At 40.9% G+C, this 7,201-nt stretch overlaps 1 protein-coding gene across 1 annotated transcript in view; it reads left to right on the forward strand.

The window, feature by feature from the left end:
- The window catches only part of sesn1 (sestrin 1), a 71,755-nt gene that overhangs the window by 44,279 nt on the left and 20,275 nt on the right, over positions 1 to 7,201 (forward strand). The window lies entirely within an intron of this gene.

The raw sequence follows: 7,201 nt of genomic DNA on the forward strand, positions 1-7,201 counted from the left end.
TGTTTAGCACACATTACAGCGAGCGGATAGGGTGTCTTGGAAACCTAAATACTCGCAGGAGACACCATAAGCTGTATTACCAGAGTAAATGACCTAAAGTGAAACCCTGTGAGGGTCATGTGACCCCCTCCTGCCTCTCCTTAATGCCCCTCAGTATTATGTAACCTGCACTCTGACACTCCTGTGTGACACTCTGCTCTGGCCTCGACCGATACGTCCTCCAGTTTATGTTTCCTCTTGACACACACACACGCACACACACGCACACACACGCACACACACGCACACACACATTTGGGGTAGTAAAACATACACAAGCATGGTGCAGCATCCTGAGTCATAAAAACAAACTGGATACTAATCTGATGGAGCCAAGAAACATGGAAAAAGGAAGGGAGAAGGATCAGAAACAAAACAAATAGTAGAGCTGCCCAGCAGAAGCACTGAGCAGTGTGACCTATTCCTGCTCAGCCTTTATGTAAATTTGTTTCATAGATCCCTCAGTTGAGTGAGTGGTACTGGCTGGGCAATTGGAGGGAAATTGATGGCCCTATTTAAAGCCAGTCTCTACCAGATGCAGGAGAGAGGAGAGGTGAGCTGTGTCACCAGAGCCATGTTATGTTGAGTTTTGTTAAATGAATTGATTTGGGGAAAGTTTTGTTAAGTTATACATTAAATTAAGTTCACTGCAAATAAATTGCTCACCTTGGAAACCCAAAATGTCTGCATAGTCTGCGTCCCTACCACCTTCCTTGACGTTCGAGTGTGACTACCTCACAGTAGCGTGTGCCTTTTTTGTCTTCTTTGCTGTTAAAGTGGTTTTCAAATACAAATTTAAATTAATAACAGAAACTGTAAACTAGGTCAAGAAGCACCACTGCTTATGACACATCAATGAGGAGTTAAACAGTAAACAGGTCTTATTAATGCTCTCTTTGTTCGGAGAAAAACATTGAAAACCCAGCTAAATGAATAGGCTTTTATTTATTTTTATGTCTTCTTATCAAACAGGCTAAAATCAGCTCTAAAACCAATGAAAACTACACATTTTCAAACAATGAATGAATCTTAAGTGGGCAAATCTATCCTGGAAACTAACCAAAGCTAAGCTGAATTCAAAAATAAACGACTAAATAAATGAAATAGAAATGAAATCCCGTTAGAAAATACAAACGTATAATAAGTCTGCTCCTCGGGGGACATCATGTTCTTTTGACCCTGCAGTAAGACGACAGCAGAGTATTGTGAATATTGTATGCAGCCATTGGGGGTAGGTCTGTTAGCATGCATGCGAGAAACGGCACCCCCTGAGACCTCCATGCAACCTGTATGTGTGTGTGTGTGTGTGTGTGTGTGTGCATGTGTGCATGTGTGTGTCCTTGTGTTTTCTGTCAACATGTATTGTAAGCCTGTAGGCCATTGTAGAGAACACATTTCAGCAGTGCGCGTTGTTTGTCTCTTAAGTGTGAGTTACAAAACACAGGGGGTGGAGTAAATCCCGTTTTACTAAATGCACTTGAATACACTGATATACTATACTTGCACAGCTGTTCTCACAGTGACTAATATGTAAAAGCTGAGCATATGTCATCTTGACTTAATTATACTAAACTGTCTTTGCTGTCAACCAGGAGTAACAAGTTGCCATTTAAACAGACATGAATAGACTGCTGTGCACATCTGCAGTTTATGTGCCTATTTTACATTTTATATAAATCAGTGGGTTATTATTATCATTTTTCCTTTTTTAAATTTGGTAACATATGGCCCGTTTGTATAAAAAAAAACCCATCTGTTTTCTGACATCAATTTTGAGAGAAATACTAAAAAAAACAAACGTGTTGAGACAAGTCTTTTTGGGGAAAGTTTCCATGTGATAGCATCAGCTTAGGCATTAGATAATCCTCTTCCTTTATTCCTCTAAAGGGAAAATACTTACATTAAGGCACAACAACAGTCTCTTTGTGTAGCTGGCCTATCGGTCTCAGCACTCACAAACTTTATTTATTTGTTCTACCTTTAACCAGGAAGTCCTTTTGAGATCAAATCACTTTTTGCAAGGAAGATGGGGCCAAGGTAGCAGCCATATCAGACTCTGGGAAACAGTCGGGGTGTTTTTTTTTCTTCTTCTTTTTCCTTTTTTTTAAATTTATATCATCAGATGATCCTTATATCATCTAACAGATGATTTGGTACTATTTAGCTTCTCCAATTTAGATGTCTTGATTTAAGTTGATTTTGTCTGTGATTCATAACAAACAGAGGCCTTTAGTGGAACTGGACTAACTGAGGTCTGATTTTAGCCTTTTGTGGAGAATCTTTATAGAGCTGACGATGTAAGCTACATAAGCAGAGAAACAAATGAAATGAAAATCCCTCCTAGTTACGCACTTTTAGTTGTGATCAGTTTTTCCACGTCTTTATATTTATATTTTGGCAATCACTGGCAAGTAAATTTTTGACATTTATGAGTCAATATATCGATGCAATAAGTTTTTCCTTATATTGAGACAATGATTGTTATTCTCTTACTGATGAATCCAAAAACAGAGGAACTGATGGTACTGAACAGGCCAAAAATAACACGAGCTGTGTCGACCTGACACAGTAGTTACGCTGTAGGATAAGTCAAATCGTTTCAGAGTTGTTTGCAATTATGATGTCGATAAAGCATAGATTTCCCACTGAAGCATAAATTGTCAGCAATCGCACATGCCTAGAGACCAGTTAGCAACCATTTGGCAACCACAGAGAAAAATGTATTGGTTGTGTGGTTGCTGGAGGTTGTTGGCAGTTGCTGTGAAATCAATAGCCAAAGCCCCATTCAAACAGGCCTAGAGACCTCTCGGTGACCCCTGGGCAACCTCCGGATATATTCCTGGACTAGTTGGTGACTGGTTTCTGAAGGTTTGCAGTCACTGCAGTCATTCATGACAACTTGGAGAATAAAATGGCGAGTGTTTGCAGACAAATCAGTGTCTACAGGTGGCCGTGGCAATCTGTTTGCAACCAAAGCAATCACGATTCCTCTGCTAGTCGGGTCGGTAACTACTCTCTAGCCTTGTGTGACTGAGGCCTAAATTATTCTTACATCCACAATAATCAGAGTTGAATAAACACTCTCTAAATCTGGTTGAAGCTCTGTTGCTTCACCTACATTTCTTTGGTACAGTAGCCGTTGTCTCTCTCAGTTCTTACAGTAGATCTGCTTACAGTATTCCCAGATTTAGCAAGTTAAATCTTTGTATAACAAAAACATTCTTACATTTTGTACCTTGGTCAGTGTTCAAGCTGGAGCCATAACTCTCTGAGTGTGTGTGTCCTGTCAGAGTCCTCTTTCCTGGCTGCTTCCTGTTCATATCCAGGGGTGTGCTCCACTTCCTTCCTGCGCTGCCACAATCTTTGGTCAGGCTTCCTTCATGGCTTCCAGCTTCATGAAATCTACTGTATCTATCTGCTGCTGTGTGTGGCTGTGCACACGTGCACACGCTGGCGTAGAGGTTGCGCATGGGAAATGGCACACAGGGCTTCTTTGGTGTGTTTTGATGTGATATTTGCTCTGTGAGCACAAATACTGCCAGCACCTCTGAGGTCAGAAGTTGATAAGAGAAGACATGGAGCAATTTTCCCACACGGTGATGTCAGCGCTTGTGAAAATCCCATCAAACCCAAACTGTCTCTGCTCACTTTTAATTTTTTTTGTCTTTTCTCTTGCTTTTCCATTTCATCATTTCAGCAGGGCTACCTAAGCAGAAGTTGGTCTACGTCATTGATAACTGCCTAGAGGGCAAATGGTCTCCGTTGCTGGCTCAAACTCACAGAAACACAGACCATAAACAAACCAGAAAAAAAAAATCTTGGCTCCAGTTTCTGTGGTTAGTACTTCTCTATCGTTGATGAAATGTCAATTTTCTTGCAACATAGTGGAACGTCTCTGCTTCCACTCTGGGTGCTGTTGTTTTGACCCTTGAAAACCTTATTATTGTCTGCTTATTCCACCACTACAGCTACAGCAGTCAAAGCTTATTTTTTTGTTTTGTAATCTGGATAAAGCCGTGTACGTTGGACACAACCTAGCAAAGGGATAAAGCATATTATTTAAAGAGGTTGAAGCTCTAATTACAACATTGATTATATTAACTACCACATTCCAAGAGCTGTACTGAAAATTGGAAAAATTATAGGGTTGTTGTTATTATCTGTCCACCAGTATATTTCACATACTGGTTACAAACTTACTGTGAAATTGCCCCGTGATTCTATTTCACACTCCTCAGCTGTAATTTGTGCTCTGCTGCATGTGCTGTGCTGGAAGTGTAAACAATTGGGACGATGGCTCCGTACACAGAGGATCGTTTTCTGCATTTTTCTTTGAATATTAGCACACAGTAACCAATGGAGTAAGCCAATGTAAATATCAATGTTTATATTGAAAATATTAGCCAGTCCATATAATATTTGGCCTGTTTCCCCCCCCCCCAGTGTTCTTTGCTTTCTCATGCAGTCTTACATTAGTGAATATTAACAGTATGACCTACACATAATGGTTGTTTAGCAGGATGTTTTTTTTATTGTATAGCTGTATTTGTGTTTATGCTGCTCTGTGTTACTTGTTTCCTCATGTTTGTGTCTTTATTTTGTGTGAAATGTGGTTAACAGTGTCGCTTCATGAAATGTTTCTGAGTCTTACCCTCCTCCTGCTGGTTAACTGGGGCTTCTCTATGTGAGGTTTGCATGCTCTCCTTGAGAATTTGCAGGTTTTTCTCTGTCTGCTCCTGTTTCCTCCCCCTAACCAATGACATAGGTAAGGTATAGATTAAATTATTTTTTCTAAATCGGCTATATATCCTTTTTTATGTAAAGCCCATTGAATTACATGTACATGTGTACTGTTTGCTTCATTCACCGTCCACTTTGTAAGGTAAAAAATTCAAGAATAACTCGAACAGCCAAATGAGCTACAGCAGCAGAAGACCATACTGGGTACCACTGCTGTCAGAAAACTGAGTATACAATTAGCACAGACTCATCAAAACTGGGCAACAGTTCGGAATAACGTTGTCTGGTTGAATAGGTTTTGATCTCTTAGACTTAGAATAATCTTCTGAGGTCTTGATGACTGTCAATATTCGCTGTACTTCTAGCTCTGTTTTAGTGTTCATACACTCTAGAAATATATGTTTCTTCTGCCTTTAAATTCTTGTAAAGGTTACTGACACAATGAGAAGGAAACAAAGCGTCTCCCCTGGCCTGTGTACGCCAATCTACTGTATGTGCATGCTTGAAGTTTAAGGTGGACTCTGACAGTGAGGTGTAGTCTATTGATAAACATGTTCAGACTCTGGTTAGTGTCATTGTATCTTGACTCTGAAGCTTCTCTATCTCGTGACAGTCTGGGGTCATGTGACTGTTTCCCTGCGTGTTACTGTCACATTGGAAACTAAGAGGGCGTCTGAAAGGACAACCTGTCTCCCATCTCACTTCAGAGTCTAGCCCAGAGCTCTTGAGCCACTTTGGGAAATCAAATCACAGACAGATAGCCAGTAAATTTAGGGCACGACTGATGTCCCACATGCCAGAGCGGAGCAAGCAGTGAGTTTCTTTTAAGGCTTGCAGTTCAAGTTCATTATTTGTGTTAAAATGGAAAACCCAGTGATTTAAAAACCAGACTCGGGCAAAACAAAACAGGAAGAATTCAGGAGCATTTCTAAAAGCAGATGCCGTGAAAGCAGCCAGACAAAAACAGAAATGCAAATGTCACGTGTTGCTGTCAGATGCAGACAAACTCTCTCCTCCTTTTGGCTACTGGTGTAGATATTTTTAATACTTATGTGTTTTTAAAAACACCCTTTCCATATGTCAGACTATCCACTGTGTGTCTGTGACTGGCATTGTCTAGACAGATTAAGAGATGATGGGCTCATACGCCAGACACCCTAACTCAGTATCAAGCACTGAAGTGCTGCTAAACACTCCTAATCAAACACCTCATTCACTCCTCACAGTCCAAACTTTAGCTTAAAATATCACACCCACTGCCTGTCCCTCTCACTTTTCCTCAAACAAAACAACCCAGCTTCATGGCAAGCTCTCTCCTACACAACCACAAAACACCAAACTATCCCACAAAGAAAGGCATCTGTTTCCTGAGAGAAAAGCACTTTTCAAGAAACCACTGTTTTGTTTTTTGTCTTTCAGAGAAAACCATGTGGAAAACATATTTTCCTCCCCCTTCCACAATTGTTTGCATACTGTATAACCATCTCAGCTTCAGGAGTGTCAGTGTGGTGAGATGCCTGGCTGTCACAGAGGGGGGTTGCATGTGTAAGTAGGACGGTTTGATAAGGAAAAGTAGCAATTTCTGGGTCCAAACCACAGATATGATGAAGAAAACAAATGGTGCAAACAGCCTTTGAACTGAACAAAAAAACAACAAAAGCAAACCCCAAAATCAAAAACAGAAACTGGGAGTGCATTGACCTCATTCAGATTCAGATGGAGAAGAAGTCACTGTTTTGGAAGTGCCTCCTCTGCAAAATCTGGGGACTTGAGGGTCAGCTATGACAGAGTTGTTTTAGCCGTGCGGAGCTGTATAGAGGGGGGCCCTGTTTTCCATACGTGCTGTTCATTCTCGCAGGCTTGTTGTCGGTATGTGGAACAGCCGTGAAGGTTCTTGGCTCTGGGCTCTCAGGTTTTCTTTTTCTCTTTTTTTGTTTTGGCAGAGCTGATGAGTTTGCTGGGGTTTGAGTCGTAGCATCTGTTGCTTTGAGGGGGCCTGCTATTTATCAAACTGAAGCTCTGTCTGCTGGGAGCATAAAGGGAAAAGAAACATGGCTTACTATATAGGTTAACTCCTTCCCTCCCTCTATCGCTCTCTTTTTCCTAAAATCTGGAGACCTGTTTTTCAGCAATGTCTCTGATAAAGATGTGCAGGGAATTTTTAAGACCGACATTACCTACAGCACTTTCTACACCACCTTCTTGTGGCATTGTTAAATGTATGAAAATCAACTTTTTGTGTGAGTATTTGGCACTTGGAGTTGTTTTTCAGAACCCTGCTCACATAGCTGAGTACAGACACACAGATTAGCCCCCGGATTTCCAAAAATCCACCAGCATGTTCTTAGAAAGATCGTATTTTGGGAGGAAAAAAACTTGGAAGCTTGGTTTTGTCCCAGGCACCTTGAAGTAATCAGTGTAC

The sequence above is a fragment of the Haplochromis burtoni genome, unplaced genomic scaffold (genome assembly GCF_018398535.1).
Source record: "Haplochromis burtoni strain Fernald_Lab_line unplaced genomic scaffold, NCSU_Asbu1 Contig_47, whole genome shotgun sequence".
Classification (NCBI taxonomy): domain Eukaryota; kingdom Metazoa; phylum Chordata; class Actinopteri; order Cichliformes; family Cichlidae; genus Haplochromis; species Haplochromis burtoni.